Consider the following 27,515-nt stretch of genomic DNA (forward strand, 5'->3'; position numbering starts at 1 on the left):
TTTTGTTTGTCTCTAGCAAGGCAAGAGGTAGTCAAAATGCCCTGTGCCAGTGAGCTGAACTAGGGCACTGATGTGAAAAGCAGACCCTTTCTGGTAGTTGTAACCCGCTGCAAGTCATGGACCCTTGCACCTTAGACTTCCCAACCAAAAGCACTGAAGGGCCTGCTATCTCTTGAGCCAGAGGAGCATGCCTCTTGCATTCAAGCACACTTGCTCGATCAGCGCTCGATCAGGCGAGATTTATATTAGTGGCTCATAGGCCTGAAACACTCACCTGGGAGACGCAGGGTGGCTGATTTCCCGGAATGGCCCTTGATGGGGAAATCACCTCCTTTCCCCCGCCTCATTTCAGAATTGTGTGCTAGTCGCAAGACAGTGTTCAGGGGTTCATGGGTACTGCCTACTCCCAGCTGCCTCTCTGTCTTCTTCATGTAAATTGCAAGTCACGAGGAGGCACCATTGCCAATATGCTCCGCCCACCTAACCAAGAAACCTAGTTTGAGCTTGTCTGCCTGTGTTGTTGCAGGGGCAGTGTCTTCTTTGCCCAAAAGGTGGCAGGAGAGCCTCACTTCAAACGATAGAATCAACTGCTTAAGTAGAAACCAGCATGGTAGTTACTGTCATAAAGTGCAGCTCTAACAGAAGGTGTGCCTGAGACGCCCCTTCCAGTAATACACAGAATTTTGATTGAGGGCCCAGCCGATGGGTTGGTGGATTTCTCCTCACATGCCACAGCAGCTTCCAAAGATAGTGGTGTGAGGAGCTGGCTCTGCAAGCAGAGCAAGATTTAAGGGAAGAAAATACACCTGTCAGAAGTGGGATTTGAACCCACGCCTCCATGAAGAGACCAGAAGGCTCAGCTTCACTGAAGATCAAGCTCTCTTGAGTCGGGCGCCTTAGACCACTCGGCCATCCTGACAGCCAAAACAGTGTACAGGTCGGACTCTTCAGTCTGCACTTGTTGATTTTGCCGCTTGCAATGTTCCTATCAAAGTCACAGCTTTAAAGGCCCCACAATATAACATGGCCAAGAAAAAAAAAAAAAACAGAACAAGAAACAATGCACATGCACGACCACCGAGGGATGCAGATAACTTTTTAGCGTCCTGCAATAGTAAAGCACGTTTTACACAGGTCACAAGTTTTTAAAGGTCATTTCTGTCTAAGTGTGCATTGAGAGAGACTGAGGTTTTAGGGAGCAAACACAAAAGCTGCTGCTGCTGCCAAGTGTTTCTGCCCGGTCTCGAACCGGGGACCTTTCGCGTGTGAGGCGAACGTGATAACCACTACACTACAGAAACAAGCTTGCTGGTTTGACTGAAGGAGCACAGTTCCCCTCATATGTTTGCACGATTTCCTCTATACTTTATCAGCAGTTGCTCAGAATGCGAGGGGTAAGTGTGAAAATTGCAGCGGTGTCAGCCAGCATGCATACACTCAGACGTCCTGAAAAATCCCACAGCTGCGGGCCGAGACAGACAAATATCTGATGCCTAAATGCCAGGAAGGAGAGCCTGTGAAATCATCACACAGGGCGCACTGAGAGCAAGCAGGAAGGAAGCCAAGGCATTGTAATCCATTTTTCGCCTGAGGCAAAAAATATGTTTTGCGCAACAATGCTTCGAGTGGAATGAGAAATGTTGAGGGGTTGTGTATTTTGAGCAGGATTTGATTGTTTTCCGCTAAAATGGGCTCGTCCGGGATTTGAACCCGGGACCTCTCGCACCCTAAGCGAGAATCATACCCTTAGACCAACGAGCCTGGGCACAGAAACGCACGGCTCCGACCCTGCTCGGAGGGTTGGTGACAGAGAGTGGGAGACTACATCCCAAAGCAAGAAACTGCACATGGTGCTCTCTTCTGCAGTACGACTAGAGTCATTTGCATGGTCTTCATCGAACATGACATAAAAAGCCTCTATCCTTTAGACATTTTGGCCCAGATTTACAAGAAAATGACTAAGCGCGACGCTGTGCCAAATTTGCAAGCCCCACGCGCCGTCATTTTCAAAATGCAGGGAAGCGCCGTATTTAGTAGAATACAGCGCACCCCTGTGCTTCCCCCTGCGCCAGCTCTAAATTAGCTGCTGAGCGCCAACGCAGCCGTTCTTGCACCATGGTACAAGGATGACTGCGTTGAGGGGGAAATTGTTTTTGTGCAGGAAGGGACACCTTCCTGCCCAAAAAAAAAATCTTCAATGGTGATTTGCTCTTACTTCTATGTGTGCTGCAGAATGCATCACACATAGAAAGAGCAAAAACAAGGAGAAATGAAAACATTTCTCCTCAGTGTGCCACTCTAACGACACCCCTGGGATGGCGTTGGATTTTGGCGCTGACGCAGATTTACGCCAACTCCTAAATCTGGAGCAGCATCAAAATGCTATGGTGTTGCTGTGGCACACTCCCAACAACACCCATTGCACGCCCCTTCCAGGGAACGCGCTGCGTGCTAAGGGGCCGTATTTACAAGGTGGTGTTAAGCCACAAAAAGTGGCTGAACGCCATCTTGTAAATACCGCGCAGTGCATAGTGCCACCGGGGCGTCACTAAAAGTGATGCTCCGGTGGCGATAGGGCCTTGTAAGTCTGGCACTTTATTTGCTCAAGGTGTGTGTTCTTGGTGAGGGCAGGAAAGCTATTTTCGCTCTCGTACCTTCCTTCCTTGGCTGGTTTGAATGCTGTAGGCTCAGGCTTCATTGCAAAGGTCAAACAGTGAGCAACTGACTGCCGTAAGCTGGCGCAACTCCTCTTGGTGAGCTGTGACAGATGCCCCAGGAGCGTAGTACCTCACGATGGTGAGGGATAGACACAGTCTCTTTTATCTCAGCTTGCCTGTCAGGTGAGGCAGGAAATGCAAATAGTGTGAAAAAGCCCAGCGACTCGAACCAGGGACCTTTCGCATGTGAGGTGCGCATGATAACCACTACACTACACAAACAGACACACTTGCCGGCTTGCTTCATGTGGCTATGCATTGTACTGGAACCACCACACTATGGAAACAGACACACCTGCTTGCTTTATGTGGCTATGCATTGGACTGGGATGCAAGGATGAGGGCCATTGTTCATGACGCTCAAAGCTGAGCCTTCCGGAACACGATCTCTTCCCTTGGAAGAAAGGAACTGGGATCACTTTCATTCCAAGAGGTGATTTCAAAACTGGACCCGAAATTACCATGGAGAAGCACTGTGCATTTAATGTTCCTACGAGCACTTCTGCTCCAGCACAGAAAAGCAGTTGCAAAGAAATCTCGCATACCTTCATGATGCTGAACCGTCTCGACGCCAGTATAAAGCATGTATTGCATTGCAACATGACATCTTACAAGAGTGAAAAGCATAAATACTCCTGTTTAAAACACAGACTGAGCCTATAAAGGTAGGGGTTTGTCTGGGATTTGAACCGAGGTCCTCTCACACCCGAAGCGAGAATCATACCCCTATACCAACTAGACTGCCGCTGCATAGTCATTTGAAACATCTTCTGAAGCGTCTTTCCGAAAAGCAGGGCCATTTGGAGGCTCTCTCTCTCTAAGCGTGCCATAGCAATTGATGTTTTCTGTCAAGGATTTTTTGTTTGTCTCTAGCAAGGCAAGAGGTAGTCAAAATGCCCTGTGCCAGTGAGCTGAACTAGGGCACTGATGTGAAAAGCAGACCCTTTCTGGTAGTTGTAACCCGCTGCAAGTCATGGACCCTTGCACCTTAGACTTCCCAACCAGAAGCACTGAAGGGCCTGCTAGCTCTTGAGCCAGAGGAGCATGCCTCTTGGATTCAAGCACACTTGCTCGATCAGCGCTCGATCAGGCGAGATTTATATTAGTGGCTCATAGGCCTGAAACACTCACCTGGGAGACGCAGGGTGGCTGATTTCCCGGAATGGCCCTTGATGGGGAAATCACCTCCTTTCCCCCGCCTCATTTCAGAATTGTGTGCTAGTCGCAAGACAGTGTTCAGGGGTTCATGGGTACTGCCTACTCCCAGCTGCCTCTCTGTCTTCTTCATGTAAATTGCAAGTCACGAGGAGGCACCATTGCCAATATGCTCCGCCCACCTAACCAAGAAACTTAGTTTGAGCTTGTCTGCCTGTGTTGTTGCAGGGGCAGTGTCTTCTTTGCCCAAAAGGTGGCGGGAGAGCCTCACTTCAAACGATAGAATCAACTGCTTAAGTAGAAACCAGCATGGTAGTTACTGTCTAAAAGTGCAGCTCTAATAGAAGGTGTGCCTGAGACGCCCCTTCCAGTAATACACAGAATTTTGATTGAGGGCCCAGCTGATGGGTTGGTGGATTTCTCCTCACATGCCACAGCAGCTTCCAAAGATAGTGGTGTGAGGAGCTGGCTCTGCAAGCAGAGCAAGATTTAAGGGAAGAAAATACACATGTCAGAAGTGGGATTTGAACCCACGCCTCCATGAAGAGACCAGAAGGCTCAGCTTCACTGAAGATCAAGCTCTCTTGAGTCTGGCGCCTTAGACCACTCGGCCATCCTGACAGCCAAAACAGTGTGCAGGTCGGACTCTTCAGTCTGCACTTGTTGATTTTGCCGCTTGCAATGTTCCTATCAAAGTCACAGCTTTAAAGGCCCCACAATATAACATGGCCAAGAAAAAAAAAAAAAAACAGAACAAGAAACAATGCACATGCACGACCACCGAGGGATGCAGATAACTTTTTAGCGTCCTGCAATAGTAAAGCACGTTTTACACAGGTCACAAGTTTTTAAAGGTCATTTCTGTCTAAGTGTGCATTGAGAGAGACTGAGGTTTTAGGGAGCAAACACAAAAGCTGCTGCTGCCAAGTGTTTCTGCCCGGTATCGAACCGGGGACCTTTCGCGTGTGAGGTGAACGTGATAACCACTACACTACAGAAACAAGCTTGCTAGTTTGACTGAAGGAGCACAGTTCCCCTCATATGTTTGCACGATTTCCTCTATACTTTATCAGCAGTTGCTCGGAATGCGAGGGGTAAGTGTGAAAATTGCCGCGGTGTCAGCCAGCATGCATACACTCAGACGTCCTGAAAAATCCCACAGCTGCGGGCAGAGACAGACAAATATCTGATGCCTAAATGCCAGGAAGGAGAGCCTGTGAAATCATCACACAGGGCGCACTGAGAGCAAGCAGGAAGGAAGCCAAGGCATTGTAATCCATTTTTCGCCTGAGGCAAAATATATGTTTTGCGCAACAATGCTTCGAGTGGAATGAGAAATGTTGAGGGGTTGTGTATTTTGAGCAGGATTTGATTGTTTTCCGCTAAAATGGGCTCGTCCGGGATTTGAACCCAGGACTTTTCGCACCCTAAGCGAGAATCATACCCCTAGACCAACGAGCCTGGGCACAGAAAAGCAACGGCTCCGACCCTGCTCGGAGGGTTGGTGACAGAGAGTGGGAGACTACATCCCAAAGCAAGAAACTGCACATGGTGCTCTCTTCTGCAGTACGACTAGAGTCATTTGCATGGTCTTCATCGAACATGACATAAAAAGCCTCTATCCTTTAGACATTTTGGCCCAGATTTACAAGAAAATGACTAAGCGCGACGCTGTGCCAAATTTGCAAGCCCCACGCGCCGTCATTTTCAAAATGCAGGGAAGCGCCGTATTTAGTAGAATACAGCGCACCCCTGTGCTTCCCCCTGCGCCAGCTCTAAATTAGCTGCTGAGCGCCAACGCAGCCGTTCTTGCACCATGGTACAAGGATGACTGCGTTGAGGGGGAAATTGTTTTTGTGCAGGAAGGGACACCTGCCTGCCCAAAAAAAAAATCTTCAATGGTGATTTGCTCTTACTTCTATGTGTGCTGCAGAATGCATCACACATAGAAAGAGCAAAAACAAGGAGAAATGAAAACATTTCTCCTCAGTGTGCCACTCTAACGACACCCCTGGGATGGCGTTGGATTTTGGCGCTGACGCAGATTTACGCCAACTCCTAAATCTGGAGCAGCATCAAAATGCTATGGTGTTGCTGTGGCACACTCCCAACAACACCCATTGCACGCCCCTTCCAGGGAACGCGCTGCGTGCTAAGGGGCCGTATTTACAAGGTGGTGTTAAGCCACAAAAAGTGGCTGAACGCCATCTTGTAAATACCGCGCAGTGCATAGTGCCACCGGGGCGTCACTAAAAGTGATGCTCCGGTGGCGATAGGGCCTTGTAAGTCTGGCACTTTATTTGCTCAAGGTGTGTGTTCTTGGTGAGGGCAGGAAAGCTATTTTCGCTCTCGTACCTTCCTTCCTTGGCTGGTTTGAATGCTGTAGGCTCAGGCTTCATTGCAAAGGTCAAACAGTGAGCAACTGACTGCCGTAAGCTGGCGCAACTCCTCTTGGTGAGCTGTGACAGATGCCCCAGGAGCGTAGTACCTCACGATGGTGAGGGATAGACACAGTCTCTTTTATCTCAGCTTGCCTGTCAGGTGAGGCAGGAAATGCAAATAGTGTGAAAAAGCCCAGCGACTCGAACCAGGGACCTTTCGCATGTGAGGTGCGCATGATAACCACTACACTACACAAACAGACACACTTGCCGGCTTGCTTCATGTGGCTATGCATTGTACTGGAACCACCACACTATGGAAACAGACACACCTGCTTGCTTTATGTGGCTATGCATTGGACTGGGATGCAAGGATGAGGGCCATTGTTCATGACGCTCAAAGCTGAGCCTTCCGGAACACGATCTCTTCCCTTGGAAGAAAGGAACTGGGATCACTTTCATTCCAAGAGGTGATTTCAAAACTGGACCCGAAATTACCATGGAGAAGCACTGTGCATTTAATGTTCCTACGAGCACTTCTGCTCCAGCACAGAAAAGCAGTTGCAAAGAAATCTCGCATACCTTCATGATGCTGAACCGTCTCGACGCCAGTATAAAGCATGTATTGCATTGCAACATGACATCTTACAAGAGTGAAAAGCATAAATACTCCTGTTTAAAACACAGACTGAGCCTATAAAGGTAGGGGTTTGTCTGGGATTTGAACCGAGGTCCTCTCACACCCGAAGCGAGAATCATACCCCTATACCAACTAGACTGCCGCTGCATAGTCATTTGAAACATCTTCTGAAGCGTCTTTCCGAAAAGCAGGGCCATTTGGAGGCTCTCTCTCTCTAAGCGTGCCATAGCAATTGATGTTTTCTGTCAAGGATTTTTTGTTTGTCTCTAGCAAGGCAAGAGGTAGTCAAAATGCCCTGTGCCAGTGAGCTGAACTAGGGCACTGATGTGAAAAGCAGACCCTTTCTGGTAGTTGTAACCCGCTGCAAGTCATGGACCCTTGCACCTTAGACTTCCCAACCAGAAGCACTGAAGGGCCTGCTAGCTCTTGAGCCAGAGGAGCATGCCTCTTGGATTCAAGCACACTTGCTCGATCAGCGCTCGATCAGGCGAGATTTATATTAGTGGCTCATAGGCCTGAAACACTCACCTGGGAGACGCAGGGTGGCTGATTTCCCGGAATGGCCCTTGATGGGGAAATCACCTCCTTTCCCCCGCCTCATTTCAGAATTGTGTGCTAGTCGCAAGACAGTGTTCAGGGGTTCATGGGTACTGCCTACTCCCAGCTGCCTCTCTGTCTTCTTCATGTAAATTGCAAGTCACGAGGAGGCACCATTGCCAATATGCTCCGCCCACCTAACCAAGAAACCTAGTTTGAGCTTGTCTGCCTGTGTTGTTGCAGGGGCAGTGTCTTCTTTGCCCAAAAGGTGGCGGGAGAGCCTCACTTCAAACGATAGAATCAACTGCTTAAGTAGAAACCAGCATGGTAGTTACTGTCTAAAAGTGCAGCTCTAATAGAAGGTGTGCCTGAGACGCCCCTTCCAGTAATACACAGAATTTTGATTGAGGGCCCAGCTGATGGGTTGGTGGATTTCTCCTCACATGCCACAGCAGCTTCCAAAGATAGTGGTGTGAGGAGCTGGCTCTGCAAGCAGAGCAAGATTTAAGGGAAGAAAATACACATGTCAGAAGTGGGATTTGAACCCACGCCTCCATGAAGAGACCAGAAGGCTCAGCTTCACTGAAGATCAAGCTCTCTTGAGTCTGGCGCCTTAGACCACTCGGCCATCCTGACAGCCAAAACAGTGTGCAGGTCGGACTCTTCAGTCTGCACTTGTTGATTTTGCCGCTTGCAATGTTCCTATCAAAGTCACAGCTTTAAAGGCCCCACAATATAACATGGCCAAGAAAAAAAAAAAAAAACAGAACAAGAAACAATGCACATGCACGACCACCGAGGGATGCAGATAACTTTTTAGCGTCCTGCAATAGTAAAGCACGTTTTACACAGGTCACAAGTTTTTAAAGGTCATTTCTGTCTAAGTGTGCATTGAGAGAGACTGAGGTTTTAGGGAGCAAACACAAAAGCTGCTGCTGCCAAGTGTTTCTGCCCGGTCTCGAACCGGGGACCTTTCGCGTGTGAGGTGAACGTGATAACCACTACACTACAGAAACAAGCTTGCTAGTTTGACTGAAGGAGCACAGTTCCCCTCATATGTTTGCACGATTTCCTCTATACTTTATCAGCAGTTGCTCGGAATGCGAGGGGTAAGTGTGAAAATTGCCGCGGTGTCAGCCAGCATGCATACACTCAGACGTCCTGAAAAATCCCACAGCTGCGGGCAGAGACAGACAAATATCTGATGCCTAAATGCCAGGAAGGAGAGCCTGTGAAATCATCACACAGGGCGCACTGAGAGCAAGCAGGAAGGAAGCCAAGGCATTGTAATCCATTTTTCGCCTGAGGCAAAATATATGTTTTGCGCAACAATGCTTCGAGTGGAATGAGAAATGTTGAGGGGTTGTGTATTTTGAGCAGGATTTGATTGTTTTCCGCTAAAATGGGCTCGTCCGGGATTTGAACCCAGGACTTTTCGCACCCTAAGCGAGAATCATACCCCTAGACCAACGAGCCTGGGCACACAAAAGCAACGGCTCCGACCCTGCTCGGAGGGTTGGTGACAGAGAGTGGGAGACTACATCCCAAAGCAAGAAACTGCACATGGTGCTCTCTTCTGCAGTACGACTAGAGTCATTTGCATGGTCTTCATCGAACATGACATAAAAAGCCTCTATCCTTTAGACATTTTGGCCCAGATTTACAAGAAAATGACTAAGCGCGACGCTGTGCCAAATTTGCAAGCCCCACGCGCCGTCATTTTCAAAATGCAGGGAAGCGCCGTATTTAGTAGAATACAGCGCACCCCTGTGCTTCCCCCTGCGCCAGCTCTAAATTAGCTGCTGAGCGCCAACGCAGCCGTTCTTGCACCATGGTACAAGGATGACTGCGTTGAGGGGGAAATTGTTTTTGTGCAGGAAGGGACACCTGCCTGCCCAAAAAAAAAATCTTCAATGGTGATTTGCTCTTACTTCTATGTGTGCTGCAGAATGCATCACACATAGAAAGAGCAAAAACAAGGAGAAATGAAAACATTTCTCCTCAGTGTGCCACTCTAACGACACCCCTGGGATGGCGTTGGATTTTGGCGCTGACGCAGATTTACGCCAACTCCTAAATCTGGAGCAGCATCAAAATGCTATGGTGTTGCTGTGGCACACTCCCAACAACACCCATTGCACGCCCCTTCCAGGGAACGCGCTGCGTGCTAAGGGGCCGTATTTACAAGGTGGTGTTAAGCCACAAAAAGTGGCTGAACGCCATCTTGTAAATACCGCGCAGTGCATAGTGCCACCGGGGCGTCACTAAAAGTGATGCTCCGGTGGCGATAGGGCCTTGTAAGTCTGGCACTTTATTTGCTCAAGGTGTGTGTTCTTGGTGAGGGCAGGAAAGCTATTTTCGCTCTCGTACCTTCCTTCCTTGGCTGGTTTGAATGCTGTAGGCTCAGGCTTCATTGCAAAGGTCAAACAGTGAGCAACTGACTGCCGTAAGCTGGCGCAACTCCTCTTGGTGAGCTGTGACAGATGCCCCAGGAGCGTAGTACCTCACGATGGTGAGGGATAGACACAGTCTCTTTTATCTCAGCTTGCCTGTCAGGTGAGGCAGGAAATGCAAATACTGTGAAAAAGCCCAGCGACTCGAACCAGGGACCTTTCGCATGTGAGGTGCGCATGATAACCACTACACTAGACAAACAGACACACTTGCCGGCTTGCTTCATGTGGCTATGCATTGTACTGGAACCACCACACTATGGAAACAGACACACCTGCTTGCTTTATGTGGCTATGCATTGGACTGGGATGCAAGGATGAGGGCCAATGTTCATGACGCTCAAAGCTGAGCCTTCCGGAACACGATCTCTTCCCTTGGAAGAAAGGAACTGGGATCACTTTCATTCCAAGAGGTGATTTCAGAACTGGACCCGAAATTACCATGGAGAAGCACTGTGCATTTAATGTTCCTACGAGCACTGCTGCTCCAGCACAGAAAAGCAGTTGCAAAGAAATCTCGCATACCTTCATGATGCTGAACCGTCTCGACGCCAGTATAAAGCATGTATTGCATTGCAACATGACATCTTACAAGAGTGAAAAGCAGAAGTACTCCTGTTTAAAACACAGACTGAACCTATGAAGGTAGGGGTTTGTCTGGGATTTGAACCGAGGTCCTCTCACACCCGAAGCGAGAATCATACCCCTATACCAACTAGACTGCCGCTGCATAGTCATTTGAAACATCTTCTGAAGCGTCTTTCCGAAAAGCAGGGCCATTTGGAGGCTCTCTCTCTCTAAGCGTGCCATAGCAATTGATGTTTTCTGTCAAGGATTTTTTGTTTGTCTCTAGCAAGGCAAGAGGTAGTCAAAATGCCCTGTGCCAGTGAGCTGAACTAGGGCACTGATGTGAAAAGCAGACCCTTTCTGGTAGTTGTAACCCGCTGCAAGTCATGGACCCTTGCACCTTAGACTTCCCAACCAAAAGCACTGAAGGGCCTGCTATCTCTTGAGCCAGCGGAGCATGCCTCTTGCATTCAAGCACACTTGCTCGATCAGCGCTCGATCAGGCGAGATTTATATTAGTGGCTCATAGGCCTGAAACACTCACCTGGGAGACGCAGGGTGGCTGATTTCCCGGAATGGCCCTTGATGGGGAAATCACCTCCTTTCCCCCGCCTCATTTCAGAATTGTGTGCTAGTCGCAAGACAGTGTTCAGGGGTTCATGGGTACTGCCTACTCCCAGCTGCCTCTCTGTCTTCTTCATGTAAATTGCAAGTCACGAGGAGGCACCATTGCCAATATGCTCCGCCCACCTAACCAAGAAACCTAGTTTGAGCTTGTCTGCCTGTGTTGTTGCAGGGGCAGTGTCTTCTTTGCCCAAAAGGTGGCAGGAGAGCCTCACTTCAAACGATAGAATCAACTGCTTAAGTAGAAACCAGCATGGTAGTTACTGTCATAAAGTGCAGCTCTAACAGAAGGTGTGCCTGAGACGCCCCTTCCAGTAATACACAGAATTTTGATTGAGGGCCCAGCCGATGGGTTGGTGGATTTCTCCTCACATGCCACAGCAGCTTCCAAAGATAGTGGTGTGAGGAGCTGGCTCTGCAAGCAGAGCAAGATTTAAGGGAAGAAAATACACCTGTCAGAAGTGGGATTTGAACCCACGCCTCCATGAAGAGACCAGAAGGCTCAGCTTCACTGAAGATCAAGCTCTCTTGAGTCGGGCGCCTTAGACCACTCGGCCATCCTGACAGCCAAAACAGTGTGCAGGTCGGACTCTTCAGTCTGCACTTGTTGATTTTGCCGCTTGCAATGTTCCTATCAAAGTCACAGCTTTAAAGGCCCCACAATATAACATGGCCAAGAAAAAAAAAAAAAACAGAACAAGAAACAATGCACATGCACGACCACCGAGGGATGCAGATAACTTTTTAGCGTCCTGCAATAGTAAAGCACGTTTTACACAGGTCACAAGTTTTTAAAGGTCATTTCTGTCTAAGTGTGCATTGAGAGAGACTGAGGTTTTAGGGAGCAAACACAAAAGCTGCTGCTGCTGCCAAGTGTTTCTGCCCGGTCTCGAACCAGGGACCTTTCGCGTGTGAGGCGAACGTGATAACCACTACACTACAGAAACAAGCTTGCTGGTTTGACTGAAGGAGCACAGTTCCCCTCATATGTTTGCACGATTTCCTCTATACTTTATCAGCAGTTGCTCGGAATGCGAGGGGTAAGTGTGAAAATTGCAGCGGTGTCAGCCAGCATGCATACACTCAGACGTCCTGAAAAATCCCACAGCTGCGGGCCGAGACAGACAAATATCTGATGCCTAAATGCCAGGAAGGAGAGCCTGTGAAATCATCACACAGGGCGCACTGAGAGCAAGCAGGAAGGAAGCCAAGGCATTGTAATCCATTTTTCGCCTGAGGCAAAAAATATGTTTTGCGCAACAATGCTTCGAGTGGAATGAGAAATGTTGAGGGGTTGTGTATTTTGAGCAGGATTTGATTGTTTTCCGCTAAAATGGGCTCGTCCGGGATTTGAACCCGGGACCTCTCACACCCTAAGCGAGAATCATACCCTTAGACCAACGAGCCTGGGCACAGAAACGCAACGGCTCCGACCCTGCTCGGAGGGTTGGTGACAGAGAGTGGGAGACTACATCCCAAAGCAAGAAACTGCACATGGTGCTCTCTTCTGCAGTACGACTAGAGTCATTTGCATGGTCTTCATCGAACATGACATAAAAAGCCTCTATCCTTTAGACATTTTGGCCCAGATTTACAAGAAAATGACTAAGCGCGACGCTGTGCCAAATTTGCAAGCCCCACGCGCCGTCATTTTCAAAATGCAGGGAAGCGCCGTATTTTGTAGAATACAGCGCACCCCTGTGCTTCCCCCTGCGCCAGCTCTAAATTAGCTGCTGAGCGCCAACACAGCCGTTCTTGCACCATGGTACAAGGATGACTGCGTTGAGGGGGAAATTGTTTTTGTGCAGGAAGGGACACCTTCCTGCCCAAAAAAAAAATCTTCAATGGTGATTTGCTCTTACTTCTATGTGTGCTGCAGAATGCATCACACATAGAAAGAGCAAAAACAAGGAGAAATGAAAACATTTCTCCTCAGTGTGCCACTCTAACGACACCCCTGGGATGGCGTTGGATTTTGGCGCTGACGCAGATTTACGCCAACTCCTAAATCTGGAGCAGCATCAAAATGCTATGGTGTTGCTGTGGCACACTCCCAACAACACCCATTGCACGCCCCTTCCAGGGAACGCGCTGCGTGCTAAGGGGCCGTATTTACAAGGTGGTGTTAAGCCACAAAAAGTGGCTGAACGCCATCTTGTAAATACCGCGCAGTGCATAGTGCCACCGGGGCGTCACTAAAAGTGATGCTCCGGTGGCGATAGGGCCTTGTAAGTCTGGCACTTTATTTGCTCAAGGTGTGTGTTCTTGGTGAGGGCAGGAAAGCTATTTTCGCTCTCGTACCTTCCTTCCTTGGCTGGTTTGAATGCTGTAGGCTCAGGCTTCATTGCAAAGGTCAAACAGTGAGCAACTGACTGCCGTAAGCTGGCGCAACTCCTCTTGGTGAGCTGTGACAGATGCCCCAGGAGCGTAGTACCTCACGATGGTGAGGGATAGACACAGTCTCTTTTATCTCAGCTTGCCTGTCAGGTGAGGCAGGAAATGCAAATAGTGTGAAAAAGCCCAGCGACTCGAACCAGGGACCTTTCGCATGTGAGGTGCGCATGATAACCACTACACTACACAAACAGACACACTTGCCGGCTTGCTTCATGTGGCTATGCATTGTACTGGAACCACCACACTATGGAAACAGACACACCTGCTTGCTTTATGTGGCTATGCATTGGACTGGGATGCAAGGATGAGGGCCATTGTTCATGACGCTCAAAGCTGAGCCTTCCGGAACACGATCTCTTCCCTTGGAAGAAAGGAACTGGGATCACTTTCATTCCAAGAGGTGATTTCAAAACTGGACCCGAAATTACCATGGAGAAGCACTGTGCATTTAATGTTCCTACGAGCACTTCTGCTCCAGCACAGAAAAGCAGTTGCAAAGAAATCTCGCATACCTTCATGATGCTGAACCGTCTCGACGCCAGTATAAAGCATGTATTGCATTGCAACATGACATCTTACAAGAGTGAAAAGCATAAATACTCCTGTTTAAAACACAGACTGAGCCTATAAAGGTAGGGGTTTGTCTGGGATTTGAACCGAGGTCCTCTCACACCCGAAGCGAGAATCATACCCCTATACCAACTAGACTGCCGCTGCATAGTCATTTGAAACATCTTCTGAAGCGTCTTTCCGAAAAGCAGGGCCATTTGGAGGCTCTCTCTCTCTAAGCGTGCCATAGCAATTGATGTTTTCTGTCAAGGATTTTTTGTTTGTCTCTAGCAAGGCAAGAGGTAGTCAAAATGCCCTGTGCCAGTGAGCTGAACTAGGGCACTGATGTGAAAAGCAGACCCTTTCTGGTAGTTGTAACCCGCTGCAAGTCATGGACCCTTGCACCTTAGACTTCCCAACCAGAAGCACTGAAGGGCCTGCTAGCTCTTGAGCCAGAGGAGCATGCCTCTTGGATTCAAGCACACTTGCTCGATCAGCGCTCAATCAGGCGAGATTTATATTAGTGGCTCATAGGCCTGAAACACTCACCTGGGAGACGCAGGGTGGCTGATTTCCCGGAATGGCCCTTGATGGGGAAATCACCTCCTTTCCCCCGCCTCATTTCAGAATTGTGTGCTAGTCGCAAGACAGTGTTCAGGGGTTCATGGGTACTGCCTACTCCCAGCTGCCTCTCTGTCTTCTTCATGTAAATTGCAAGTCACGAGGAGGCACCATTGCCAATATGCTCCGCCCACCTAACCAAGAAACCTAGTTTGAGCTTGTCTGCCTGTGTTGTTGCAGGGGCAGTGTCTTCTTTGCCCAAAAGGTGGCGGGAGAGCCTCACTTCAAACGATAGAATCAACTGCTTAAGTAGAAACCAGCATGGTAGTTACTGTCTAAAAGTGCAGCTCTAATAGAAGGTGTGCCTGAGACGCCCCTTCCAGTAATACACAGAATTTTGATTGAGGGCCCAGCTGATGGGTTGGTGGATTTCTCCTCACATGCCACAGCAGCTTCCAAAGATAGTGGTGTGAGGAGCTGGCTCTGCAAGCAGAGCAAGATTTAAGGGAAGAAAATACACATGTCAGAAGTGGGATTTGAACCCACGCCTCCATGAAGAGACCAGAAGGCTCAGCTTCACTGAAGATCAAGCTCTCTTGAGTCTGGCGCCTTAGACCACTCGGCCATCCTGACAGCCAAAACAGTGTGCAGGTCGGACTCTTCAGTCTGCACTTGTTGATTTTGCCGCTTGCAATGTTCCTATCAAAGTCACAGCTTTAAAGGCCCCACAATATAACATGGCCAAGAAAAAAAAAAAAAAACAGAACAAGAAACAATGCACATGCACGACCACCGAGGGATGCAGATAACTTTTTAGCGTCCTGCAATAGTAAAGCACGTTTTACACAGGTCACAAGTTTTTAAAGGTCATTTCTGTCTAAGTGTGCATTGAGAGAGACTGAGGTTTTAGGGAGCAAACACAAAAGCTGCTGCTGCCAAGTGTTTCTGCCCGGTCTCGAACCGGGGACCTTTCGCGTGTGAGGTGAACGTGATAACCACTACACTACAGAAACAAGCTTGCTAGTTTGACTGAAGGAGCACAGTTCCCCTCATATGTTTGCACGATTTCCTCTATACTTTATCAGCAGTTGCTCGGAATGCGAGGGGTAAGTGTGAAAATTGCCGCGGTGTCAGCCAGCATGCATACACTCAGACGTCCTGAAAAATCCCACAGCTGCGGGCAGAGACAGACAAATATCTGATGCCTAAATGCCAGGAAGGAGAGCCTGTGAAATCATCACACAGGGCGCACTGAGAGCAAGCAGGAAGGAAGCCAAGGCATTGTAATCCATTTTTCGCCTGAGGCAAAATATATGTTTTGCGCAACAATGCTTCGAGTGGAATGAGAAATGTTGAGGGGTTGTGTATTTTGAGCAGGATTTGATTGTTTTCCGCTAAAATGGGCTCGTCCGGGATTTGAACCCAGGACTTTTCGCACCCTAAGCGAGAATCATACCCCTAGACCAACGAGCCTGGGCACACAAAAGCAACGGCTCCGACCCTGCTCGGAGGGTTGGTGACAGAGAGTGGGAGACTACATCCCAAAGCAAGAAACTGCACATGGTGCTCTCTTCTGCAGTACGACTAGAGTCATTTGCATGGTCTTCATCGAACATGACATAAAAAGCCTCTATCCTTTAGACATTTTGGCCCAGATTTACAAGAAAATGACTAAGCGCGACGCTGTGCCAAATTTGCAAGCCCCACGCGCCGTCATTTTCAAAATGCAGGGAAGCGCCGTATTTAGTAGAATACAGCGCACCCCTGTGCTTCCCCCTGCGCCAGCTCTAAATTAGCTGCTGAGCGCCAACGCAGCCGTTCTTGCACCATGGTACAAGGATGACTGCGTTGAGGGGGAAATTGTTTTTGTGCAGGAAGGGACACCTGCCTGCCCAAAAAAAAAATCTTCAATGGTGATTTGCTCTTACTTCTATGTGTGCTGCAGAATGCATCACACATAGAAAGAGCAAAAACAAGGAGAAATGAAAACATTTCTCCTCAGTGTGCCACTCTAACGACACCCCTGGGATGGCGTTGGATTTTGGCGCTGACGCAGATTTACGCCAACTCCTAAATCTGGAGCAGCATCAAAATGCTATGGTGTTGCTGTGGCACACTCCCAACAACACCCATTGCACGCCCCTTCCAGGGAACGCGCTGCGTGCTAAGGGGCCGTATTTACAAGGTGGTGTTAAGCCACAAAAAGTGGCTGAACGCCATCTTGTAAATACCGCGCAGTGCATAGTGCCACCGGGGCGTCACTAAAAGTGATGCTCCGGTGGCGATAGGGCCTTGTAAGTCTGGCACTTTATTTGCTCAAGGTGTGTGTTCTTGGTGAGGGCAGGAAAGCTATTTTCGCTCTCGTACCTTCCTTCCTTGGCTGGTTTGAATGCTGTAGGCTCAGGCTTCATTGCAAAGGTCAAACAGTGAGCAACTGACTGCCGTAAGCTGGCGCAACTCCTCTTGGTGAGCTGTGACAGATGCCCCAGGAGCGTAGTACCTCACGATGGTGAGGGATAGACACAGTCTCTTTTATCTCAGCTTGCCTGTCAGGTGAGGCAGGAAATGCAAATACTGTGAAAAAGCCCAGCGACTCGAACCAGGGACCTTTCGCATGTGAGGTGCGCATGATAACCACTACACTAGACAAACAGACACACTTGCCGGCTTGCTTCATGTGGCTATGCATTGTACTGGAACCACCACACTATGGAAACAGACACACCTGCTTGCTTTATGTGGCTATGCATTGGACTGGGATGCAAGGATGAGGGCCAATGTTCATGACGCTCAAAGCTGAGCCTTCCGGAACACGATCTCTTCCCTTGGAAGAAAGGAACTGGGATCACTTTCATTCCAAGAGGTGATTTCAGAACTGGACCCGAAATTACCATGGAGAAGCACTGTGCATTTAATGTTCCTACGAGCACTGCTGCTCCAGCACAGAAAAGCAGTTGCAAAGAAATCTCGCATACCTTCATGATGCTGAACCGTCTCGACGCCAGTATAAAGCATGTATTGCATTGCAACATGACATCTTACAAGAGTGAAAAGCAGAAGTACTCCTGTTTAAAACACAGACTGAACCTATGAAGGTAGGGGTTTGTCTGGGATTTGAACCGAGGTCCTCTCACACCCGAAGCGAGAATCATACCCCTATACCAACTAGACTGCCGCTGCATAGTCATTTGAAACATCTTCTGAAGCGTCTTTCCGAAAAGCAGGGCCATTTGGAGGCTCTCTCTCTCTAAGCGTGCCATAGCAATTGATGTTTTCTGTCAAGGATTTTTTGTTTGTCTCTAGCAAGGCAAGAGGTAGTCAAAATGCCCTGTGCCAGTGAGCTGAACTAGGGCACTGATGTGAAAAGCAGACCCTTTCTGGTAGTTGTAACCCGCTGCAAGTCATGGACCCTTGCACCTTAGACTTCCCAACCAAAAGCACTGAAGGGCCTGCTATCTCTTGAGCCAGCGGAGCATGCCTCTTGCATTCAAGCACACTTGCTCGATCAGCGCTCGATCAGGCGAGATTTATATTAGTGGCTCATAGGCCTGAAACACTCACCTGGGAGACGCAGGGTGGCTGATTTCCCGGAATGGCCCTTGATGGGGAAATCACCTCCTTTCCCCCGCCTCATTTCAGAATTGTGTGCTAGTCGCAAGACAGTGTTCAGGGGTTCATGGGTACTGCCTACTCCCAGCTGCCTCTCTGTCTTCTTCATGTAAATTGCAAGTCACGAGGAGGCACCATTGCCAATATGCTCCGCCCACCTAACCAAGAAACCTAGTTTGAGCTTGTCTGCCTGTGTTGTTGCAGGGGCAGTGTCTTCTTTGCCCAAAAGGTGGCAGGAGAGCCTCACTTCAAACGATAGAATCAACTGCTTAAGTAGAAACCAGCATGGTAGTTACTGTCATAAAGTGCAGCTCTAACAGAAGGTGTGCCTGAGACGCCCCTTCCAGTAATACACAGAATTTTGATTGAGGGCCCAGCCGATGGGTTGGTGGATTTCTCCTCACATGCCACAGCAGCTTCCAAAGATAGTGGTGTGAGGAGCTGGCTCTGCAAGCAGAGCAAGATTTAAGGGAAGAAAATACACCTGTCAGAAGTGGGATTTGAACCCACGCCTCCATGAAGAGACCAGAAGGCTCAGCTTCACTGAAGATCAAGCTCTCTTGAGTCGGGCGCCTTAGACCACTCGGCCATCCTGACAGCCAAAACAGTGTGCAGGTCGGACTCTTCAGTCTGCACTTGTTGATTTTGCCGCTTGCAATGTTCCTATCAAAGTCACAGCTTTAAAGGCCCCACAATATAACATGGCCAAGAAAAAAAAAAAAAACAGAACAAGAAACAATGCACATGCACGACCACCGAGGGATGCAGATAACTTTTTAGCGTCCTGCAATAGTAAAGCACGTTTTACACAGGTCACAAGTTTTTAAAGGTCATTTCTGTCTAAGTGTGCATTGAGAGAGACTGAGGTTTTAGGGAGCAAACACAAAAGCTGCTGCTGCTGCCAAGTGTTTCTGCCCGGTCTCGAACCAGGGACCTTTCGCGTGTGAGGCGAACGTGATAACCACTACACTACAGAAACAAGCTTGCTGGTTTGACTGAAGGAGCACAGTTCCCCTCATATGTTTGCACGATTTCCTCTATACTTTATCAGCAGTTGCTCGGAATGCGAGGGGTAAGTGTGAAAATTGCAGCGGTGTCAGCCAGCATGCATACACTCAGACGTCCTGAAAAATCCCACAGCTGCGGGCCGAGACAGACAAATATCTGATGCCTAAATGCCAGGAAGGAGAGCCTGTGAAATCATCACACAGGGCGCACTGAGAGCAAGCAGGAAGGAAGCCAAGGCATTGTAATCCATTTTTCGCCTGAGGCAAAAAATATGTTTTGCGCAACAATGCTTCGAGTGGAATGAGAAATGTTGAGGGGTTGTGTATTTTGAGCAGGATTTGATTGTTTTCCGCTAAAATGGGCTCGTCCGGGATTTGAACCCGGGACCTCTCACACCCTAAGCGAGAATCATACCCTTAGACCAACGAGCCTGGGCACAGAAACGCAACGGCTCCGACCCTGCTCGGAGGGTTGGTGACAGAGAGTGGGAGACTACATCCCAAAGCAAGAAACTGCACATGGTGCTCTCTTCTGCAGTACGACTAGAGTCATTTGCATGGTCTTCATCGAACATGACATAAAAAGCCTCTATCCTTTAGACATTTTGGCCCAGATTTACAAGAAAATGACTAAGCGCGACGCTGTGCCAAATTTGCAAGCCCCACGCGCCGTCATTTTCAAAATGCAGGGAAGCGCCGTATTTTGTAGAATACAGCGCACCCCTGTGCTTCCCCCTGCGCCAGCTCTAAATTAGCTGCTGAGCGCCAACACAGCCGTTCTTGCACCATGGTACAAGGATGACTGCGTTGAGGGGGAAATTGTTTTTGTGCAGGAAGGGACACCTTCCTGCCCAAAAAAAAAATCTTCAATGGTGATTTGCTCTTACTTCTATGTGTGCTGCAGAATGCATCACACATAGAAAGAGCAAAAACAAGGAGAAATGAAAACATTTCTCCTCAGTGTGCCACTCTAACGACACCCCTGGGATGGCGTTGGATTTTGGCGCTGACGCAGATTTACGCCAACTCCTAAATCTGGAGCAGCATCAAAATGCTATGGTGTTGCTGTGGCACACTCCCAACAACACCCATTGCACGCCCCTTCCAGGGAACGCGCTGCGTGCTAAGGGGCCGTATTTACAAGGTGGTGTTAAGCCACAAAAAGTGGCTGAACGCCATCTTGTAAATACCGCGCAGTGCATAGTGCCACCGGGGCGTCACTAAAAGTGATGCTCCGGTGGCGATAGGGCCTTGTAAGTCTGGCACTTTATTTGCTCAAGGTGTGTGTTCTTGGTGAGGGCAGGAAAGCTATTTTCGCTCTCGTACCTTCCTTCCTTGGCTGGTTTGAATGCTGTAGGCTCAGGCTTCATTGCAAAGGTCAAACAGTGAGCAACTGACTGCCGTAAGCTGGCGCAACTCCTCTTGGTGAGCTGTGACAGATGCCCCAGGAGCGTAGTACCTCACGATGGTGAGGGATAGACACAGTCTCTTTTATCTCAGCTTGCCTGTCAGGTGAGGCAGGAAATGCAAATAGTGTGAAAAAGCCCAGCGACTCGAACCAGGGACCTTTCGCATGTGAGGTGCGCATGATAACCACTACACTACACAAACAGACACACTTGCCGGCTTGCTTCATGTGGCTATGCATTGTACTGGAACCACCACACTATGGAAACAGACACACCTGCTTGCTTTATGTGGCTATGCATTGGACTGGGATGCAAGGATGAGGGCCATTGTTCATGACGCTCAAAGCTGAGCCTTCCGGAACACGATCTCTTCCCTTGGAAGAAAGGAACTGGGATCACTTTCATTCCAAGAGGTGATTTCAAAACTGGACCCGAAATTACCATGGAGAAGCACTGTGCATTTAATGTTCCTACGAGCACTTCTGCTCCAGCACAGAAAAGCAGTTGCAAAGAAATCTCGCATACCTTCATGATGCTGAACCGTCTCGACGCCAGTATAAAGCATGTATTGCATTGCAACATGACATCTTACAAGAGTGAAAAGCATAAATACTCCTGTTTAAAACACAGACTGAGCCTATAAAGGTAGGGGTTTGTCTGGGATTTGAACCGAGGTCCTCTCACACCCGAAGCGAGAATCATACCCCTATACCAACTAGACTGCCGCTGCATAGTCATTTGAAACATCTTCTGAAGCGTCTTTCCGAAAAGCAGGGCCATTTGGAGGCTCTCTCTCTCTAAGCGTGCCATAGCAATTGATGTTTTCTGTCAAGGATTTTTTGTTTGTCTCTAGCAAGGCAAGAGGTAGTCAAAATGCCCTGTGCCAGTGAGCTGAACTAGGGCACTGATGTGAAAAGCAGACCCTTTCTGGTAGTTGTAACCCGCTGCAAGTCATGGACCCTTGCACCTTAGACTTCCCAACCAGAAGCACTGAAGGGCCTGCTAGCTCTTGAGCCAGAGGAGCATGCCTCTTGGATTCAAGCACACTTGCTCGATCAGCGCTCAATCAGGCGAGATTTATATTAGTGGCTCATAGGCCTGAAACACTCACCTGGGAGACGCAGGGTGGCTGATTTCCCGGAATGGCCCTTGATGGGGAAATCACCTCCTTTCCCCCGCCTCATTTCAGAATTGTGTGCTAGTCGCAAGACAGTGTTCAGGGGTTCATGGGTACTGCCTACTCCCAGCTGCCTCTCTGTCTTCTTCATGTAAATTGCAAGTCACGAGGAGGCACCATTGCCAATATGCTCCGCCCACCTAACCAAGAAACCTAGTTTGAGCTTGTCTGCCTGTGTTGTTGCAGGGGCAGTGTCTTCTTTGCCCAAAAGGTGGCGGGAGAGCCTCACTTCAAACGATAGAATCAACTGCTTAAGTAGAAACCAGCATGGTAGTTACTGTCTAAAAGTGCAGCTCTAATAGAAGGTGTGCCTGAGACGCCCCTTCCAGTAATACACAGAATTTTGATTGAGGGCCCAGCTGATGGGTTGGTGGATTTCTCCTCACATGCCACAGCAGCTTCCAAAGATAGTGGTGTGAGGAGCTGGCTCTGCAAGCAGAGCAAGATTTAAGGGAAGAAAATACACATGTCAGAAGTGGGATTTGAACCCACGCCTCCATGAAGAGACCAGAAGGCTCAGCTTCACTGAAGATCAAGCTCTCTTGAGTCTGGTGCCTTAGACCACTCGGCCATCCTGACAGCCAAAACAGTGTGCAGGTCGGACTCTTCAGTCTGCACTTGTTGATTTTGCCGCTTGCAATGTTCCTATCAAAGTCACAGCTTTAAAGGCCCCACAATATAACATGGCCAAGAAAAAAAAAAAAAAACAGAACAAGAAACAATGCACATGCACGACCACCGAGGGATGCAGATAACTTTTTAGCGTCCTGCAATAGTAAAGCACGTTTTACACAGGTCACAAGTTTTTAAAGGTCATTTCTGTCTAAGTGTGCATTGAGAGAGACTGAGGTTTTAGGGAGCAAACACAAAAGCTGCTGCTGCCAAGTGTTTCTGCCCGGTCTCGAACCGGGGACCTTTCGCGTGTGAGGTGAACGTGATAACCACTACACTACAGAAACAAGCTTGCTAGTTTGACTGAAGGAGCACAGTTCCCCTCATATGTTTGCACAATTTCCTCTATACTTTATCAGCAGTTGCTCGGAATGCGAGGGGTAAGTGTGAAAATTGCCGCGGTGTCAGCCAGCATGCATACACTCAGACGTCCTGAAAAATCCCACAGCTGCGGGCAGAGACAGACAAATATCTGATGCCTAAATGCCAGGAAGGAGAGCCTGTGAAATCATCACACAGGGCGCACTGAGAGCAAGCAGGAAGGAAGCCAAGGCATTGTAATCCATTTTTCGCCTGAGGCAAAATATATGTTTTGCGCAACAATGCTTCGAGTGGAATGAGAAATGTTGAGGGGTTGTGTATTTTGAGCAGGATTTGATTGTTTTCCGCTAAAATGGGCTCGCCCGGGATTTGAACCCAGGACTTTTCGCACCCTAAGCGAGAATCATACCCCTAGACCAACGAGCCTGGGCACAGAAAAGCAACGGCTCCGACCCTGCTCGGAGGGTTGGTGACAGAGAGTGGGAGACTACATCCCAAAGCAAGAAACTGCACATGGTGCTCTCTTCTGCAGTACGACTAGAGTCATTTGCATGCTCTTCATCGAACATGACATAAAAAGCCTCTATCCTTTAGACATTTTGGCCCAGATTTACAAGAAAATGACTAAGCGCGACGCTGTGCCAAATTTGCAAGCCCCACGCGCCGTCATTTTCAAAATGAAGGGAAGCGCCGTATTTAGTAGAATACAGCGCACCCCTGTGCTTCCCCCTGCGCCAGCTCTAAATTAGCTGCTGAGCGCCAACGCAGCCGTTCTTGCACCATGGTACAAGGATGACTGCGTTGAGGGGGAAATTGTTTTTGTGCAGGAAGGGACACCTGCCTGCCCAAAAAAAAAATCTTCAATGGTGATTTGCTCTTACTTCTATGTGTGCTGCAGAATGCATCACACATAGAAAGAGCAAAAACAAGGAGAAATGAAAACATTTCTCCTCAGTGTGCCACTCTAACGACACCCCTGGGATGGCGTTGGATTTTGGCGCTGACGCAGATTTACGCCAACTCCTAAATCTGGAGCAGCATCAAAATGCTATGGTGTTGCTGTGGCACACTCCCAACAACACCCATTGCACGCCCCTTCCAGGGAACGCGCTGCGTGCTAAGGGGCCGTATTTACAAGGTGGTGTTAAGCCACAAAAAGTGGCTGAACGCCATCTTGTAAATACCGCGCAGTGCATAGTGCCACCGGGGCGTCACTAAAAGTGATGCTCCGGTGGCGATAGGGCCTTGTAAGTCTGGCACTTTATTTGCTCAAGGTGTGTGTTCTTGGTGAGGGCAGGAAAGCTATTTTCGCTCTCGTACCTTCCTTCCTTGGCTGGTTTGAATGCTGTAGGCTCAGGCTTCATTGCAAAGGTCAAACAGTGAGCAACTGACTGCCGTAAGCTGGCGCAACTCCTCTTGGTGAGCTGTGACAGATGCCCCAGGAGCGTAGTACCTCACGATGGTGAGGGATAGACACAGTCTCTTTTATCTCAGCTTGCCTGTCAGGTGAGGCAGGAAATGCAAATACTGTGAAAAAGCCCAGCGACTCGAACCAGGGACCTTTCGCATGTGAGGTGCGCATGATAACCACTACACTAGACAAACAGACACACTTGCCGGCTTGCTTCATGTGGCTATGCATTGTACTGGAACCACCACACTATGGAAACAGACACACCTGCTTGCTTTATGTGGCTATGCATTGGACTGGGATGCAAGGATGAGGGCCAATGTTCATGACGCTCAAAGCTGAGCCTTCCGGAACACGATCTCTTCCCTTGGAAGAAAGGAACTGGGATCACTTTCATTCCAAGAGGTGATTTCAGAACTGGACCCGAAATTACCATGGAGAAGCACTGTGCATTTAATGTTCCTACGAGCACTGCTGCTCCAGCACAGAAAAGCAGTTGCAAAGAAATCTCGCATACCTTCATGATGCTGAACCGTCTCGACGCCAGTATAAAGCATGTATTGCATTGCAACATGACATCTTACAAGAGTGAAAAGCAGAAATACTCCTGTTTAAAACACAGACTGAACCTATAAAGGTAGGAGTTTGTCTGGGATTTGAACCGAGGTCCTCTCACACCCGAAGCGAGAATCATACCCCTATACCAACTAGACTGCCGCTGCATAGTCATTTGAAACATCTTCTGAAGCGTCTTTCCGAAAAGCAGGGCCATTTGGAGGCTCTCTCTCTCTAAGCGTGCCATAGCAATTGATGTTTTCTGTCAAGGATTTTTTGTTTGTCTCTAGCAAGGCAAGAGGTAGTCAAAATGCCCTGTGCCAGTGAGCTGAACTAGGGCACTGATGTGAAAAGCAGACCCTTTCTGGTAGTTGTAACCCGCTGCAAGTCATGGACCCTTGCACCTTAGACTTCCCAACCAGAAGCACTGAAGGGCCTGCTAGCTCTTGAGCCAGAGGAGCATGCCTCTTGGATTCAAGCACACTTGCTTGATCAGCGCTCAATCAGGCTCGATCAGGCGAGATTTATATTAGTGGCTCATAGGCCTGAAACACTCACCTGGGAGACGCAGGGTGGCTGATTTCCCGGAATGGCCCTTGATGGGGAAATCACCTCCTTTCCCCCGCCTCATTTCAGAATTGTGTGCTATTCGCAAGACAGTGTTCAGGGGTTCATGGGTACTGCCTACTCCCAGCTGCCTCTCTGTCTTCTTCATGTAAATTGCAAGTCACGAGGAGGCACCATTGCCAATATGCTCCGCCCACCTAACCAAGAAACCTAGTTTGAGCTTGTCTGCCTGTGTTGTTGCAGGGGCAGTGTCTTCTTTGCCCAAAAGGTGGCAGGAGAGCCTCACTTCAAACGATAGAATCAACTGCTTAAGTAGAAACCAGCATGGTAGTTACTGTCATAAAGTGCAGCTCTAACAGAAGGTGTGCCTGAGACGCCCCTTCCAGTAATACACAGAATTTTGATTGAGGGCCCAGCCGATGGGTTGGTGGATTTCTCCTCACATGCCACAGCAGCTTCCAAAGATAGTGGTGTGAGGAGCTGGCTCTGCAAGCAGAGCAAGATTTAAGGGAAGAAAATACACCTGTCAGAAGTGGGATTTGAACCCACGCCTCCATGAAGAGACCAGAAGGCTCAGCTTCACAGAAGATCAAGCTCTCTTGAGTCTGGCGCCTTAGACCACTCGGCCATCCTGACAGCCAAAACAGTGTGCAGGTCGGACTCTTCAGTCTGCACTTGTTGATTTTGCCGCTTGCAATGTTCCTATCAAAGTCACAGCTTTAAAGGCCCCACAATATAACATGGCCAAGAAAAAAAAAAAAAAACAGAACAAGAAACAATGCACATGCACGACCACCGAGGGATGCAGATAACTTTTTAGCGTCCTGCAATAGTAAAGCATGTTTTACACAGGTCACAAGTTTTTAAAGGTCATTTCTGTCTAAGTGTGCATTGAGAGAGACTGAGGTTTTAGGGAGCAAACACAAAAGCTGCTGCTGCCAAGTGTTTCTGCCCGGTCTCGAAACGGGGACCTTTCGCGTGTGAGGCGAACGTGATAACCACTACACTACAGAAACAAGCTTGCTGGTTTGACTGAAGGAGCACAGTTCCCCTCATATGTTTGCACGATTTCCTCTATACTTTATCAGCAGTTGCTTGGAATGCGAGGGGTAAGTGTGAAAATTGCAGCGGTGTCAGCCAGCATGCATACACTCAGACGTCCTGAAAAATCCCACAGCTGCGGGCAGAGACAGACAAATATCTGATGCCTAAATGCCAGGAAGGAGAGCCTGTGAAATCATCACACAGGGCGCACTGAGAGCAAGCAGGAAGGAAGCCAAGGCATTGTAATCCATTTTTCGCCTGAGGCAAAAAATATGTTTTGCGCAACAATGCTTCGAGTGGAATGAGAAATGTTGAGGGGTTGTGTATTTTGAGCAGGATTTGATTGTTTTCCGCTAAAATGGGCTCGTCCGGGATTTGAACCTGGGACCTCTCGCACCCTAAGCGAGAATCATACCCCTAGACCAACGAGCCTGGGAACAGAAATGCAACGGCTCCGACCCTGCTCGGAGGGTTGGTGACAGAGAGTGGGAGACTACATCCCAAAGCAAGAAACTGCACATGGTGCTCTCTTCTGCAGTACGACTAGAGTCATTTGCATGGTCTTCATCGAACATGACATAAAAAGCCTCTATCCTTTAGACATTTTGGCCCAGATTTACAAGAAAATGACTAAGCGCGACGCTGTGCCAAATTTGCAAGCCCCACGCGCCGTCATTTTCAAAATGCAGGGAAGCGCCGTATTTAGTAGAATACAGCGCACCCCTGTGCTTCCCCCTGCGCCAGCTCTAAATTAGCTGCTGAGCGCCAACGCAGCCGTTCTTGCACCATGGTACAACGATGACTGCGTTGAGGGGGAAATTGTTTTTGTGCAGGAAGGGACACCTTCCTGCCCCAAAAAAAAATCTTCAATGGTGATTTGCTCTTACTTCTATGTGTGCTGCAGAATGCATCACACATAGAAAGAGCAAAAACAAGGAGAAATGAAAACATTTCTCCTCAGTGCGCCACTCTAACGACACCCCTGGGATGGCGTTGGATTTTGGTGCTGACGCAGATTTACGCCAACTCCTAAATCTGGAGCAGCATCAAAATGCTATGGTGTTGCTGTGGCACACTCCCAACAACACCCATTGCACGCCCCTTCCAGGGAACGCGCTGCGTGCTAAGGGGCCGTATTTACAAGGTGGTGTTAAGCCACAAA

The 27,515-nt window shown here is 48.7% G+C and overlaps 16 non-coding genes across 16 annotated transcripts; all 16 read right to left on the bottom strand.

The window, feature by feature from the left end:
• Window positions 1-1,228: 1,228 nt before the first annotated feature.
• Window positions 1,229-1,301, bottom strand: TRNAV-CAC (transfer RNA valine (anticodon CAC)). The gene has a single exon. It is a non-coding gene; the product is annotated as a tRNA-Val (tRNA).
• Window positions 1,302-1,689: 388 nt separating this feature from the next.
• Window positions 1,690-1,761, bottom strand: TRNAP-AGG (transfer RNA proline (anticodon AGG)). Its single transcript has one exon. It is a non-coding gene; the product is annotated as a tRNA-Pro (tRNA).
• A 2,620-nt stretch (window positions 1,762-4,381) lies between these two features.
• On the bottom strand, window positions 4,382-4,493 carry TRNAL-CAA (transfer RNA leucine (anticodon CAA)). Its single transcript has 2 exons — window positions 4,456-4,493; window positions 4,382-4,427 (listed from the first exon to the last, which is right to left on the bottom strand). It is a non-coding gene; the product is annotated as a tRNA-Leu (tRNA).
• A 307-nt stretch (window positions 4,494-4,800) lies between these two features.
• Window positions 4,801-4,873, bottom strand: TRNAV-CAC (transfer RNA valine (anticodon CAC)). Its single transcript has one exon. It is a non-coding gene; the product is annotated as a tRNA-Val (tRNA).
• Window positions 4,874-7,954: 3,081 nt separating this feature from the next.
• TRNAL-CAA (transfer RNA leucine (anticodon CAA)) lies at window positions 7,955-8,066 on the bottom strand. The gene is made up of 2 exons: window positions 8,029-8,066; window positions 7,955-8,000 (listed from the first exon to the last, which is right to left on the bottom strand). It is a non-coding gene; the product is annotated as a tRNA-Leu (tRNA).
• A 307-nt stretch (window positions 8,067-8,373) lies between these two features.
• On the bottom strand, window positions 8,374-8,446 carry TRNAV-CAC (transfer RNA valine (anticodon CAC)). Its single transcript has one exon. It is a non-coding gene; the product is annotated as a tRNA-Val (tRNA).
• A 3,502-nt stretch (window positions 8,447-11,948) lies between these two features.
• Window positions 11,949-12,021, bottom strand: TRNAV-CAC (transfer RNA valine (anticodon CAC)). Its single transcript has one exon. It is a non-coding gene; the product is annotated as a tRNA-Val (tRNA).
• A 388-nt stretch (window positions 12,022-12,409) lies between these two features.
• TRNAP-AGG (transfer RNA proline (anticodon AGG)) lies at window positions 12,410-12,481 on the bottom strand. Its single transcript has one exon. It is a non-coding gene; the product is annotated as a tRNA-Pro (tRNA).
• A 2,621-nt stretch (window positions 12,482-15,102) lies between these two features.
• TRNAL-CAA (transfer RNA leucine (anticodon CAA)) lies at window positions 15,103-15,214 on the bottom strand. The gene is made up of 2 exons: window positions 15,177-15,214; window positions 15,103-15,148 (listed from the first exon to the last, which is right to left on the bottom strand). It is a non-coding gene; the product is annotated as a tRNA-Leu (tRNA).
• Window positions 15,215-15,521: 307 nt separating this feature from the next.
• TRNAV-CAC (transfer RNA valine (anticodon CAC)) lies at window positions 15,522-15,594 on the bottom strand. Its single transcript has one exon. It is a non-coding gene; the product is annotated as a tRNA-Val (tRNA).
• Window positions 15,595-19,096: 3,502 nt separating this feature from the next.
• Window positions 19,097-19,169, bottom strand: TRNAV-CAC (transfer RNA valine (anticodon CAC)). The gene has a single exon. It is a non-coding gene; the product is annotated as a tRNA-Val (tRNA).
• Window positions 19,170-19,557: 388 nt separating this feature from the next.
• On the bottom strand, window positions 19,558-19,629 carry TRNAP-AGG (transfer RNA proline (anticodon AGG)). Its single transcript has one exon. It is a non-coding gene; the product is annotated as a tRNA-Pro (tRNA).
• A 3,040-nt stretch (window positions 19,630-22,669) lies between these two features.
• TRNAV-CAC (transfer RNA valine (anticodon CAC)) lies at window positions 22,670-22,742 on the bottom strand. The gene has a single exon. It is a non-coding gene; the product is annotated as a tRNA-Val (tRNA).
• A 3,091-nt stretch (window positions 22,743-25,833) lies between these two features.
• TRNAL-CAA (transfer RNA leucine (anticodon CAA)) lies at window positions 25,834-25,945 on the bottom strand. The gene is made up of 2 exons: window positions 25,908-25,945; window positions 25,834-25,879 (listed from the first exon to the last, which is right to left on the bottom strand). It is a non-coding gene; the product is annotated as a tRNA-Leu (tRNA).
• A 307-nt stretch (window positions 25,946-26,252) lies between these two features.
• Window positions 26,253-26,325, bottom strand: TRNAV-CAC (transfer RNA valine (anticodon CAC)). The gene has a single exon. It is a non-coding gene; the product is annotated as a tRNA-Val (tRNA).
• Window positions 26,326-26,713: 388 nt separating this feature from the next.
• Window positions 26,714-26,785, bottom strand: TRNAP-AGG (transfer RNA proline (anticodon AGG)). The gene has a single exon. It is a non-coding gene; the product is annotated as a tRNA-Pro (tRNA).
• Between the last annotated feature and the right edge of the window lie 730 nt (window positions 26,786-27,515).

Source organism: Pleurodeles waltl, chromosome 10 (genome assembly GCF_031143425.1).
Source record: "Pleurodeles waltl isolate 20211129_DDA chromosome 10, aPleWal1.hap1.20221129, whole genome shotgun sequence".
Taxonomy (NCBI): domain Eukaryota; kingdom Metazoa; phylum Chordata; class Amphibia; order Caudata; family Salamandridae; genus Pleurodeles; species Pleurodeles waltl.